Below are 15,019 nucleotides of genomic sequence, written 5' to 3' on the forward strand. Positions count from 1 at the left end.
CATTTGAATCAGTTCTAATGAGGTGGATGAAACTGGAGCCTATTATACAGAGCGGAATAAGCCAGAAAGAAAAACACCAATACAGTATACTAACACATATATATGGAACTTAGAAAGATGGTAACGATAACCCTGTGTGTGAGACAGCAAAAGAGACATAGATGTATAGAACAGCCTTATGGACTCTGTGGGAGAGGGAGGGGGGGGGATGATCTGGGAGAATGGCATTGAAACATGTATAATATCATATAAGAAACAAATCACCAGTCCAGGTTCGATGCATGATAGTGGATGCTTGGGGCTGCTGCACTGGGATGACCCAGAGGGATGGTATGGGGAGGGAGATGGGAGGGGGTTTCAGGATTGGGAACACGTGTATATCCGTGGCGGATTCATGTTGATGTATGGCAAAACCAATACAATATTGTAAAGTAATTAGCCTCCAATTAAAATAAATTAAAAAAGAAAGAAAGAAAGAAAGAAAAAGAAAGCACCATGCCTAGATTGTTTCACTAGTGAATTCTAACAATTATTTAAGTGAGAAACACCAATTACTAATAATATTCTTCAGAAAATAGAAACAGAGGGAAGCCTTCTTATTTTATAAGGTCAGCATTACCTTAACACCAAAACTAGACAAAGATATTATAAGAAAGTAAACTATAGGTGATTATGTCTCAAGAATCTAAATTAAAAATCTTCAGAATATTGGAAGTTGAATTTAGTAATTTATTTAAAATTATATAGCTCAACTAAGTTGGATTTATTCTAGGAATGGCACTATTTGAATATAAATTAGTATTATCCACCATATCAACAGGCTGAAGCAGAAAACCATATGATCATTCCAATTAATACCAAAGCAACTTCTGGTAATGGATTAGACTTGAAGATATCAGTATGAACTCGTGTTTATACAGATGGTTACATTTATAGAAATGTTTATAAATATGAGCTTGTATACACACATATATTTTCTTCCTCTATCAGATGAGAGGGCCTGGATGCAAAGGCGATCTGATATCAACAAGCTCACCAAGGGCTCAGATCTTGGTTTCTAATACCGTTTTCCTTTAAAGGAACAAGAGCTCCTTAAAGAAATGGCTTATTCTAGGACTAAGGCAATAAATACATAAGATGAGCCTGGAACATCTTGCATTAATAACATATTCAAAAGCAGAGATATTCCTTTGCCAACAAAGGTCCATCTAGTCAAGGCTATGGTTTTTCCAGTGGTCATGTATGGATGTGAGAGTTGGACCGTGAAGAATGTTGAGCACTGAAGAATTGATGCTTTTGAACTGTGGTGTTGGAGAAGACTCTTGAGAGTCCCTTGGACTGCAAGGAGATCCAACTAGTCCATTCTAAAGGAGATCGGCCCTGGGTGTTCTTTGGAAGGAATGATGCTAAAGCTGAAACTCCAGTACTCTGGCCACCTCATGTGAAGAGTTGACTCATTGGAAAAGACTCTGATGCTGGGAGGGATTGGGGGCAGGAGGGAAAGGGGATGACAGAGGATGAGATGGCTGGATGGCATCACCAACTCGATGGATGTGAGTTTGAGTGAACTCTGGGAGATGGTGATGGACAGGGAGGCCTGGCATGCTGCGATTCATGGGGTCGCAAAGAGTAGGATATGACTGAGTGACTGAACTGAACTGAACTGAAGAAAGTGCTATTAAAAAAGAAGAATGATAGTATTATCTCTGAAGGCATAGGACCAAATTGAAAGGGTTCCCAATAGTCACAACTGGAAAAATATGAGAAGCAAAGTCAAATAGTAGTATTGGATTATAACTCAAAGTGTAAAATAAATATCCACAAACCATAATTATATACATATATGATTGAATGAATAAACCATTAAAATTAATGGGTGAGAAGATCTGAACCCCCCTGCTGAGGAATCCTAAATAACTTATGTAGATACTATGTCCAGAGAAGGAAACGGCACCCCACTCCAGTACTCTTGCCTGGAAAATCCCATAGACGGAGGAGCCTGGTAGGATGCAGTCCATGGGGTCGCAAAGAGTCGGACACGACTGAAGTGACTTAGCAGCAGCAGCAGATACTATGTCCTTAATGAAGGGAACATAAATTCTAACCCCTTTAGTGTGAGCTCTGCATGGTAACTTCCTTCCAAAGAATAAAGTGTGGAAAGGCTTGGGAAAAAAAAAAAGTTTCCAGTGAAGAAATTTCATAAACCACTTCATCCGTCATGTGATTAGAATCAGTATTGGCCATGGTAATTAATGTTGATAGTATGTACTTTGCTATTATGTGATGAAAATGGCACTTCTATGTCCTTTAAAAAAATACATAATCTCAATTAAGTCATGAGAAAAGCATCAGAAAAATGCCAAATGAATGGCATGCATCCTAGAAAATACCTAGCTAGTACATTTGAAAACTGTCTTGAAAATATGGAAATTCTGAGAAATTATCCCCAGCCAAGAGGAGCCTAAGGAGCCATGACAAGTAAATGGAATGTGATATCCTGGATGGGATCCTGGAAAAGGAAGAGATATTGGGTAAAAACTAAGAAACTCTGAAAAGAAGTATGGACTTTAGATAATAATGTATCAATCTTGGGTGATTATTTGTAATAAATATAACTTGACAGTGTATTATATTAATAATTCTTCCTGCTATTACAGTTTCACCCCTTTGTTTCTATGGGATTCTACTGGCCCTGAAAAAGTTATCCATATTTGTTTGTTGCTTATTAAATATTATAAAGGGACATCTATTATTCACCAGGCCCTAGATAGGAGGATACCCAACTTTATCCACCTGTGATGGTTGATGATTATGCTCAGCATGAGATGTAAGGAGAGAGGCAATGCCCTGTCAATTATTATTTATTTCAAACTTACCTACGTTACAGCAAACAGCCCAAATACAGGGGCACACTCAGCTGGGCACTTTTAGGATTACTTCCTTTCTCTTTTGCTCCTGCCTTTATATGTCTGAAAACAGTCTATTCCCGAACACTGTGTCTTATCTACAGGTGTGACTCAAGACTCTTCCGACATAATGTGATTGAAGGTTTCTCATGTCAATGACTGTTATTCTGTTACTGTCATCTTTCTAAATCAGTTCAAGTCTCCCAGGGAAATGGAACCATTGACCAAAAGCCATGTTAACAATGATTTAATGAAATTGCCTGGTTTCTTCTCAGCTCACCATTCCCCAGTGCCAGTGCCCAGCCTTTCCCCAACCTTCTTTTCTTCAGAATACCTTCCTGTGTATGCTCAATATTGTGCTCAATGGGTTCAGTGCTGGAGTTTTATTCTATGCTTTTAATTACACTTAAATATTCACGACACTGAGGTTGCTGTAGCAATACCAGCCAGGGAAATATTATAGTTATTTAGTGCATAGTTCACAAATCTTACATCACTTCTCCATTCCCTTCTTGCTGAAGGTTGAAAGTTCATCATATAATGTTGCTTTGAGTGAATGAGCTAAGATCCTCTGTTTTCTAAATATGGGGCTTTATGTGGTAGGAAGGTCAAAGATTTATCTCAAGCTTATGAGATTTGGAGGACTTTAGGAGAAGAGAAAACTACCCCATTCCTCTTATTTATGAGTGTCTTTGAACCTAAGAAAGGTCTCATTTGTATACATCTAGATAATCTATCTATATATTTAAGGAGTTTCCAAAGCAAGGCAGGGGAATGTAACCTTGAAAATAATATAAAATAGCTGTATTGCAAAATGTTGTAAATATTAGTTGAACACAATGAGACATTTGCTAGGGGCTGAGGAACCAGAAAATTGCAAGCATTTAAGAGAAATATCTCTTGCTTTAAATTCACTTGCAGTTCCTGGTGACTGAAAGCTGCTAAAGGAAAAGAGAAAACAATAATGGCAACAACAAAATCCTTCATAAGTTTAATAGCCACCCACTGATTGTAAATATGAAGAGAGAGGACCTCTCCAAGCACAAAGCTGAAATGTAGAGGGATCCACCTTTATTAAAGTCCCTGACCTCCTGCCCATTAATGGACAGGCTCTAAAAATCACACACAGCAACACTTTGCAATGTTGTTTTTAGAACTTTTTTTTAAATTTTATTTTATTTTTAAACTTTACATAATTGTATTAGTTTTGCCAAATATCAAAATGAATCCACCACAGGTATACATGTGTTCCCCATCCTGAACCCTCCTCCCTCCTCCCTCCCCATACCATCCCTCTGGGTTGTCCCAGTGCACCAGCCCCAAGCATCCAGTATCGTGCATCGAACCTGGACTGGCAATTTTCACTTCCTGGAATCAAGCCTTTGTCCTAGCCTCCAAAATGTTTTCATTGTGTTTTTCCTAATCCTGATTTCCTTCAGTCAAAATTATGTTATTATTCAAAAACAGACAAACAAAAAAGCTCATAAAGAAAATTTTGATAATCCAAGATTGAGTATCCTGGCCAATCTGACCCTAGAAATACTTGTTATCCATTTTCCTTCCTTCCTGGAAAGCCTGATTTTTCAGGTGTTAAAAAATAAAGTATTTTGCAATGATATGAAGCAGAAGTCAGAATTTGTTTTTGAGATGACTTTACAACTACAGCTGCATTTATAAAGGAACCTAGTAGAGTATGCAGAAAAGATGGAAGAGCATGTCATACAATAAATTTGGAAATTAAGTCCTCTTGGCACCTGTTTCAAGAGATATACACTTGTAGTTGTTTACTCATGTATATATAGGCTGTGTCTTACCAGAACATAGTATATATGTTGAAAAGGAGGATAAAAGCAGAATTGAGTTGGTTTATCAACTGCTGATGCCATGATCCTGGACTTCACCTTATAGAACTGTGGGAAAACAAATATTTGTTGTTTAAGCCATCCAACCTGTTGTATTTTGTTATAGAATCCCTAACAAACTAGCATAATACCTAAAATAGAGTTAACAGATAAAATGCAGAATGTCCATCCAAATCTTCATATTAAACTGCTTTTTGTTTGTTTCTTTAAGTATTAGGATGTCTCACACAATATTTAGGACATTCTTATACCCCAAAAAGTTGGAGAAGGAAATGGCAACCCACTCCAGGGTTCTTGCCTGGAGAATTCCATGAACAGAGGAGCCTGGGAGGCTACAGTCCATGGGGTTGCAAAGTATCAGGCATAATTGAATGACTAATACTACTAACACCATGGACAGTAGCCCACCAGGCTCCGCCATCCATGGGATTTTCCAGGCAAGAATACTGGAGTGGGCTGCCATTTCCTTCTCCAGGGGATCTTCCCAACCCAGGGATCGAACTCCGGTCTCCTGCATTGCAGACAGATGCTTTTACCGTCTGAGCCACCAGGGAAGCCCAATGCTACTAACACCACAACGCAACAGGTAACTGTTTATATAAATCCAAATTTAACTGGGTATACTATATTTTATTTGTTGAGTCTGACAATCAAAGTCTATGGGGAAGGCTTCACAGAGGAGGTGCCACTGAAACTAGAAAACAAAAGATAAAAATATATATGTGTGTGTGTGTGTGTGTGTGTGTGTGTATATATATATATATATATATAGGAATATAAGTGCACTGAGGCCAGAGAAATCAATATGAGCAGATCCCTAGAAAATTTTCAATAACTTTCCCCACTGTGTTTATACTATCACAAGTGTTTATACTATTGCAATCTTTTTAAGTATTTAAAAATGACAATTTAATTAGATATGGAAGACCTAGCTACCATCTATCATTCAATGATTTCTAAACCTGGGAGCTTTAAAAAGTACATCAGTTTTGGGGAGCTTACCTAGAGTGATGGATCACTAGTTTAATGTGAGTAAAAACAGGTAATTAGCTCAATTGAAACACATCTTACACCCATAAACCAAACTGAATAGACCAAGATCTGTTCCCTGGATGGTCTCTTTACATGAACCTGAAACCTTGATAAACCCTCTGCTGAAGAGAAGGCCATGTTATAATGGCCCCCTAGGAATCATATCTATACCTTTATTTTTTTTGATAAAACTGCATCAGAAATTTTTAACATTTTCTTAATAGGCTGAATTTAAATAAGGATGTATATATATATGATAACATATTTTCCCTTAGCTAAATTTTAGAATAATCTCATAATGCTCTATCCACTTTGTTAGGGAGGTAAACATAAATAGAAAAGCATGAATTTTTGCTTACAAGTTTAAAACTATAGTTCCTTCACAGTGGAGGAACCCTTTAATCTTGATAGAACCACATGCTACAGACATGGGACACTATTCAAAATGAATGTTATACAACTCAGTGTCTGTTCAACTATTGCTTGCAGAATTTACTTTGTCTGAAAGATATTTTACAGCTTATATATTAAAATTCAGAAGAGGTCAGTTGGTAGGAAGGGAAATGTGAGTAACTGTTCCTGTTGGAAGATAAAGATATTGGCCGACAGTAATGAACATCTATGTCTATTTTTCAAAGACACTGGGCTGAGAGGGGAATATTACAATTCACCATCATAGAGGATAAGTAACAGCAGAAATGACAAGTTGAGACCAGGCAGACAGTATGTAAGAGAAAATACACGTTGAGTATAAGAATTAAAGGGATCTACATAGTCAGACACACATTAAGACTGGATACATTGGGGCCATTCACATTACCCTGACACTATCACTTAGAAGTCTCCCTTCCTTTAGTAAATAAATTTATTACCTTTGAAGGAGACTTCTTGACTCAAATGAGGCTGCTGGGACTTCTAATCTCAATGGTTTCTCCTTTAGCCCTAAGAATGGGTGTGAGAAACAAGCAAGCCAATCAGAATAACGCATCTTTGTGGCCAGTTTGGCTCAAGGATGGCAAAGGATATATGCCAGGTCAATCAAGCATCTCCTGGGAATTTTTTATACGGCCCCTCAGATAAAGAAGGCATTTCCCCCTTGAATAGCCAGGTGTAAGGCTGTGACCTCAGAGCTGTCAGTGACTATGCTCCTTGCAATGTGCAGAGCCCCCCAAAATTGAGGCAAACACCCATTCAGAATATGGGCAAAGAAAGGCATATAGTCTATGCCATGTATCTTCTTCTCCCTCTCTCTGTCCCTGTATCTTCTTATGAGCGCACACACACACACAGACACACACAGATAAACACACACGCACATGCACAATTGGTGAATCTTATTTGGTTGACCTTCTTGAGGGCTCTCTTGCAGCTCAGTTGGTAAAGAATCTGCCTGCAATGCAGGAGACCCCAGTTCAATTCCTGAGTTGGGAAGATCTGCTGTAGAAGGGATAGGCTACCCACTCCAGTATTCTTGGGCTTCCCATGTGGTTTAGCTGGTAAAGAATCTGCCTTCAATGTGGGAGAACTGGGTTCAATCCCTGGGTTGAGAAGATCTGAGAAGGGAAAGGCTACCCAATCCAGTATTCTGGCCTAGAGAATTCCATGGACAGTATAGTCCATTGGGTTGCGAAGAGTCAGACACAACTGAGTAAATTTCACTTTCACTTTTCTTGAGGGCTCTCCTTGTGAGTGTGTGTAAACATGCTTGCTCATATGTGGTCCAGTTAAATGGGCCAACTGATTATCCTTTTTGCTTGAATGGGTTTGTATTTGATTCTGACACTGACAACCAAGAAAAGTCTTGACTGATTCTGAGGATTGGCTTTACTTTTATATGGTCATAAATTTATTTGAATCCTGCCACATGACATTCTAGTTGACCTCCAGTTATTACAAGGAAGGAAAGGTTTACCTCAATAGCTTTCCTTCTGTATATGGAGTCATTTTTCCTTGAGCTTCTACCTTTAGCTCCAGTAAAACAGAACCTAATGTTGCAAGGATTGGATGAGGAATGGATATTCAATGAACTGCAGATTGTTCTTTCTAAAACATTATCATGCATGACTGAGCCTGCCTGTTTGTAGTCTCTTAAGGATGCTTGGAATATTACCATATTTGGATCATTGCTCAAGCTTCAGTTACTACCTTGAAATTTACTCTTTCCTTCTCTTCTCTTGACTGAATTCTTTCTAGTTTACAATACTTTTCCTAGGGCTTCTCAAAATAAGGAATTCTTTTCAATCTATATCCAGTTGCTTATCTTTGAAGGATATTGTATTCTTATACATCTTATTCAATTAAGTATGTACCATTTTTCATAAACCAAGGAAAGGATAAATTGTCTTTTAAAACTAGCCTCTAATTTTTTTCCCTCATGGGGAATTATTGTGAATTTGAAATTTAAGTGAAAATTTCATGTGGGAGGAATAGTCGCATAGACCATAAAAAACAGCAATCCAGCAGGATCAGAAGCTCTAACATCCTGATTTTCTTTTGGAGAGACAAGCCATTGAAGTAGCAGGTGAGATGAAGTAGAGAAGACTGCACATTCATTTATAACCATTTCCTAGATTCTACATGACTTACAGAATTCCATACTTCCTTTACTCTTCACTCTGCATGAGCTTGGCCTTTGACTGAAACATTGCCTTTTTTTTTTAATTTTATTTTATTTTTAAACTTTACATAATTGTATTACTTTTGCCAAATATCAAAATGAATCCACCACAGGTATACATGTGTTCCCCATTCTGAACCCTCCTCCCTCCTCCCTCCCCATACCATCCCTCTGGGTCGTCCCAGTGCACCAGCCCCAAGCATCCAGTATCGTGCATCAAACCTGCACTGGCAACTCGTTTCATACATGATATTATACGTGTTTCAGTGCCATTCTCCCAAATCTTCCCACCCTCTCCCTCTCCCACAGAGTCCATAAGACTGTTCTATACATCAGTGTCTCTTTTGCTGTCTCATACACAGGGCTATTGTTACCATCTTTCTAAATTCCATATATATGCGTTAGTATACTGTATCGGTGTTTTTCTTTCTGGCTTACTTCACTCTGTATAATAGGCTCCAGTTTCATCCACCTCATTAGAACTGATTCAAATGTATTCTTTTTAAGGGCTGAGTAATACTCCATTGTGTATATGTACCATAGCTTTCTTATCCATTCATCTGCTGATGGACATCTAGGTTGCTTCCATGTCCTGGCTATTATAAACAGTGTGGTGATGAACATTGGGGTACACGTGTCTCTTTCCCTTCATCGCCTTTTTAAAAAAATTTTTAATTTAGCTTAATTTTTTAAAGGATTTCTGCCTTTCAGAAATCCAATTAGATTTTTCCAGGACATCTGTCAGTCAAGAAGGAAAACAGCATTTCCAGTGCACATTCATGGGACTGGAATCTTAATCTAAGGCCGAACCTTGGGGGGTTCCACAGAAACAACACGCCATGCTCATCTGGGCTTGGTAATTCAAGAGAACTGGTCATTCAGCTGCAGTTAGAAGAAATTTCTCATCTGGATATCAGCAGTTGTCCTCTCAGTCCAAGTGACAGATGGTAGGAATGCAGTCTTCTCAGCCCAGGATCTTGGCTTCTACATCTATGAAGATACTTCCCATCAGGCTTCTTGGAGTATTCATAGTTCTGCAGGCTTCAATGTTATTGAAAGGACTGGGACCCTTTTGCCTCTGTCAGGCCTTGCTCCTTTCTTATTCAATGCATCTTTAATCTCCTTTCACCAAGCTCTGTTCAATTAAACAAGTAAAATATAGAGTCAAACAAAGAGGATATATGTATTCCATTGTTTGAGATACACACACATATTTAGACTATTGCTAGGCTCTGAGGGAATAAAACAAAGAAGGCAATGGCACCCCACTCTAGTACTCTTGCTTGGAAAATCCCATGGATGGAGGAGCCTGGTGGGCTATAGCCCATGGGGTCACACAGAGTCGGACACAACTGAGCTACTTCACATTCACTTTTCACTTTCATGCACTGGAGATGGAAATGGCAACCCACTCCAGTGTTCTTGCCCAGAGAATCCCAGGGACGGGGGAGCCTGGTGGGCTGCTGTCTATGGGGTCGCACAGTCAGACACGATTGAAACGACTTAGCAGCAGCAGCAGCAGCAGAGGGAATAAAGTAGTGCAGAAAATCCTGTAAACTTAGGAAAACAGAAACAAGCAAAACTTGCTTATAATTAAGGCATAAAAAAGCTTTTTAACCAAGCTGGCCTCTGGAGTACTATTTTCACGTTGGTCTTTCTCACTAAACTCTAAGTTCCTTGAGGTCAGGGGCTTTGTTTTATTCACATGGTCATTCTAAACAGACTTGTAATACATGCTTGCCAAACGAATGAATAAATTAACCAATTATTGGAATAATTGGCTGATAAAATATTACTGACATACTCTAAAGGTACAGCCTCATGGTTGAAAGAAGAGAGAACTTCAAAAAAAATTTTTATTTATTTTTTAACTGGAGGATTATTATATTACAATATTGTGATGGCTTTTGCCATATTTCAGCATGAATCAGCTACAGGGATACAGGTGTCGCCCTCTCCTGAACTGCCCTGCACCTCCCTCCAAACCCTATCCCTCCAGGTTGTCACAGAACACTGGCTCTGGGTGTCCTGCTTCATGCTTCAAACTTGCACTGGTCATCCATTCTATATATGGTAATGTCCATGTTTTAATGCTATTCTCTCAAATCTCCTTCTCCCATAGAGTCCAGAAGTCTATTCTTTACCTCTGTGCCCCCTTTGCTGCCCTGAACATAGGATCGTTGGTACCATCCTTCTAGATTCCATATATATGCATTATTATACAGTATTTGTCTTTCTCTTTCTGACTTAACTCTGTACAATAGGCTCTACGTTCATCCATGTCACCAGAACTGATTCAAATGTGTTTATATTTGTAGCTGAGAAATATTCCACTGCTTATATGTACCACCACTTCCTTATTTTTTCATCTGCCAGTGGCCATCTAGGTTGTTTCCATGTCCTAGCTATTGTAAATAGTGCTGCAATGAACATTAGGATACATGTGTCTCTTTCTTTCTTTTTTTTTTTTTTTAATTTTATTTTATTTTTAAACTTAACATAACTGTATTAGATTTGCCAAATATAAAAATGAGTCTCTTTCAATTCTGGTTTCCTCGGTGTATATGCCGAGCAATGGGATTGCTGGGTCATATGGCAGTTCTATTCCCAGTTTTTAAAGGAATCTCTGCACTGTTCTCCATAGTGACTGCACCAATTTGCATTCCCACCAACAGTGTGAGAGGGTTCCCTTTTCTCCACACCTTGAAAGAAGAGGGAACTTTTAATTGATGAGGACCCTCTGGATTCTTAAAGGCATAAAATAGTGTTGAGGGAAATTCTGGGCTATTTCAATGTAAAGAATGTGTTAGAGGCATAGCTACTAACCCAGACTAAACAGTTTGCCTGGATTTCAGGTTCTGTTGTGACCCAAGGCCTGGAGGATTCTTTTTTTCCCCACCAAGTCTCCACAAGCACCCCTCCCCATGCACCTCTTTATAAGACCCTAATCCCAGAGCATTTTTTATCCTGGCTGTTATTGTGCTAAGTCTTAACTTCAAGGTTTTTACTGCCGAGTTGGAGCTCTGTTGACATTATACAGACTTAGCCTTCATAGGAAGGAGACATTCTTATCTTGCTTGTATTACATGCCTGACCATACACTGCAAAGACCTCAGCTGTAAGGAAGAACTCCTACAGTTTGTGACAATTGCATATAACATGACAGGAATCCTACAAACACACACACACACTCACTATATTTCATCAAAATTGAAAATTTATATTTTTATGAGTTGCATAAAAGTAAAATAAATTTAAATTTTAAATATACATTTCCCATCCTTTTAAATAAGCTGTAGTATAAATTTATCCATAAAATAGCATTTCAGTTCTATGTGACAATCTACATTTTAGTAGAAACCTCTTGACATCCAAAGACTAAAGTGTCTTGGGAAGTTGACATTTATGGGCAGCATCACAGGGACACACGGCTTCTCATAACCCACAAGATTCGTGTTTGACAGCTTTATGATGGACATAATTTTGAAGCACATAGAACACCAGTGCTTTATTTGCATTTCTTTTTTGGTTAAACTTGTAGTTATCTTTTTCCCTCAATAATTGAAATACCTACCAGTGAAAGTATAAAAAAATATCTGAAATATTAAATAAAATCTCATAATATATTTGGTGTATAGCCCTCCACAAAGTATTGATTAGGCATAACATCCCCTATGGGCTATTGGAAATATGATATATTCCTGAGATTTGTCAGTTTCTATCCCCTGAATTGTTTTGAAAGATTGTGAGAGTTTGTGTTCTGTTCTGTTACATACTAACATAATAAATTTTTGTCTCAATGCAATAACCACTAAGTGTCTTCTGAAGACAGTAGGGATATAAGCATTTAACTTTAAGTAGCTACTTTTAAGTAGCGACCTTGCAATAAGTGGGTGGATGTGTTCAAGCAAATCTACGTTGGTAAATTCCCAGGCAATGACGAATTTATCTGAACTCATTACCCATCCAACAGTTGGCATGTGTGCTGTGATGTGGATTGTAAAAGGCATCTTTTTTTTTAAGTTTCAGTATGAAAAAAAAAATAGAAATATGTGTCATAGAATCAAAGAAATGATAGATCAAAGAAATGCTTGTGTTATTAATATTAACCTAAGTATCCCCAAATCCTCCTAGTCTATAACTATCAACCAGGGGATTTTGGCATGTATAACTAGGGAATGTCTATGGGATTAAGATGGTCAGCAAAGGCAAAGGCACAGGTGAGAAAGTGACCTGCAAGCAGAGAATCATTAACTGAGTGGGAGCCATTGAAGTGAAAGTGAAAGTTGCTCAGTCATGTCTGACTCTTTGTGACCCCACAGACTATACAGTCCCTGGAATTCTCCAGGCCAGAATACTGGAGTGGGAAGCTGTTCCCTTTACCAGGGTATCTTCCCAACCCAGGTCTCCCACATTGCAGGTGGATTCTTTTCCAGTACAGCCACAAGGGAAGCCCAGACTAGGAGCCAAGCGGTGTATATTCCAGGCAGAGAATCATCAGGGTAAAGGCTGCTGCTGCTGCTGCTGCTAAGTCACTTCAGTCATGTCCGACTCTGTGCAACCCCATAGACAGCAGCCCACCAGGCTCCCCCGTCCCTGGGATTCTCCAGACAAAAGGCTATGGAGTGGAAATGAATGTGGCATTTTCCAGAAATGAAAGAAAGACCCTGTGGTGAAGACTCTCTGGAGCAAAGATGAGAGAGACACTGATTTAAGTTATAATGAAGGAATTATGAGTTTGAAGGCCATATTCTACATATTCTAATCTCCATAAGGAATTATTGAGCATACTCAACTTGATCAGATTTATTAAAAGGAACAATAATCCTCAAGAAAGTTGGGAAGGCCAAAAATAAGATTTATTGCTTTGTGCATTTTCTTTTCTCTACTTCAGTACTCATGTCCCAGGAAGATTACTTTTGTGAATTAGACCCAGATATCACAAAAGGATGATCTAGAGTAAGCTCACCTTGTGAACCCAGGCTAATTCATGTAATCTTTGACTAGAAGCTTTTTAAGTGCATTCATACTCATGTTTCTTTTAGTTTCAGGTCTTTCCTTTGAAATTGTGATTACGTTATTGCTAAGTCTGAGCATGCCCTCTAAAGGAGAGCAACATGGAGAAATACAACATCAGTACTTGAGGAGTAAGGAACCAGTATCATTACTGGATAAATTATTTTAGGATGGACTCAAGTGATGCTTTCTGGAATAACATGTCTTTGGTGGCAAATACTGCACAACTGATCAATCAATCCCATGGTCAAAATTCAACTGAGTTTCTTGCTTTCAGAAGGCGCATTTCCAACTTCTGGGAAAATACATGAGGATTTCCTGACTTCAGTATGTTGAGGCTAATCATGCATTAACTCTGAAAAGAACGTGTGCTATGGTGGCATCTATGCCTCCAAACATCTTATGCCAAAAGTGAGGTGCCAGTGCTTCAGTGTTCAGCCACCAGTGATGCTACCTGTGAACTCAAGTGTCCTTATTTTCTCTATGCTATAAAATTCCAAGCCAAGGACCACATGCATATCTTGAATCCTAATTTTTTAATTAAAATTTACTTCTTCCCTAACATTATGTCATAAATGTAGTTATTAGCCATTACTAACATGTTTGTTAAAAGAAATCTCACCTTGAGTCAAGACATAAGGAAATACAAATATCTAAATGCAGTATAGTGTTTTCTCATTACATTTAAATGGTTTTAAATAACTTTTTGACTTAATCTTGATTTTCTTTCCAATGCTGAGGAGCAAAACACCTTCAACTACTTTTTCATGAGGACAATTATTCAGGATCTCATAGTACATGCTGCTGTAAGAACATGAAGAGAGTTAAATAGGCACTCACACTGACCTTGAGTAGTTTATGATCTAAGTAGAACATTATGATGCAGAAATATATCTTCAGGGAATGCATTAGAGACCTTACATTACTTATGTGTTTAAATTATGTGTGAGCAAAAAGGTAAGGGAATTTAATTCAGTGATGAAGAAGGGAAGAACTTCAGTTTGAGGGAAAGCATCAAAGATTAGCAATGAGCTTGGGAAGACTTTTTGAAGGATAAGCTGTTTTAGAAGTGTCTTTCTAGAAAGAAAACAGTTTCAATGAATTGAATCTAGAAATTTCAAGCATGAACATTTATCTTAGGACAAATCTTGGTGGCAGATAGCAGATAGCTGAAGGATGTTGTTCATGAATATATTGGCTGAGAAAACAATGTGATGGAACTGTATGAGTTTAGATGAGCTATGGACATATTTACCAGGGAGGCTAGAATCAAACTATATGTTAAAGGATATACAGAAAATGGACCATTGTAGAAAATAAAGAGGGGTCATTAAATAAGATAATTAAAAAGCAGATATATTTAGAGAGACTTAACGAATTATATAACTTTAAACTGGGTGTCTGAAATTCATAAAAGCTACAGATAGGTCTGTGTAATTGTCCCATTTTAAAGTAAAAATTCTGGTAAGAAGCTAGGAAGTATGCCACTGGAGCATACTTCTGGTCTGGGTGCCTATTGCCTGCAAGCCCATATTATTGCCAACTTCCTTTTTGTCCCTCTCATCCCTTCTTCCATGTAGTGTGTC

The sequence above is a fragment of the Bubalus bubalis genome, chromosome 22, assembly GCF_019923935.1.
Source record: "Bubalus bubalis isolate 160015118507 breed Murrah chromosome 22, NDDB_SH_1, whole genome shotgun sequence".
NCBI classification, from domain to species: domain Eukaryota; kingdom Metazoa; phylum Chordata; class Mammalia; order Artiodactyla; family Bovidae; genus Bubalus; species Bubalus bubalis.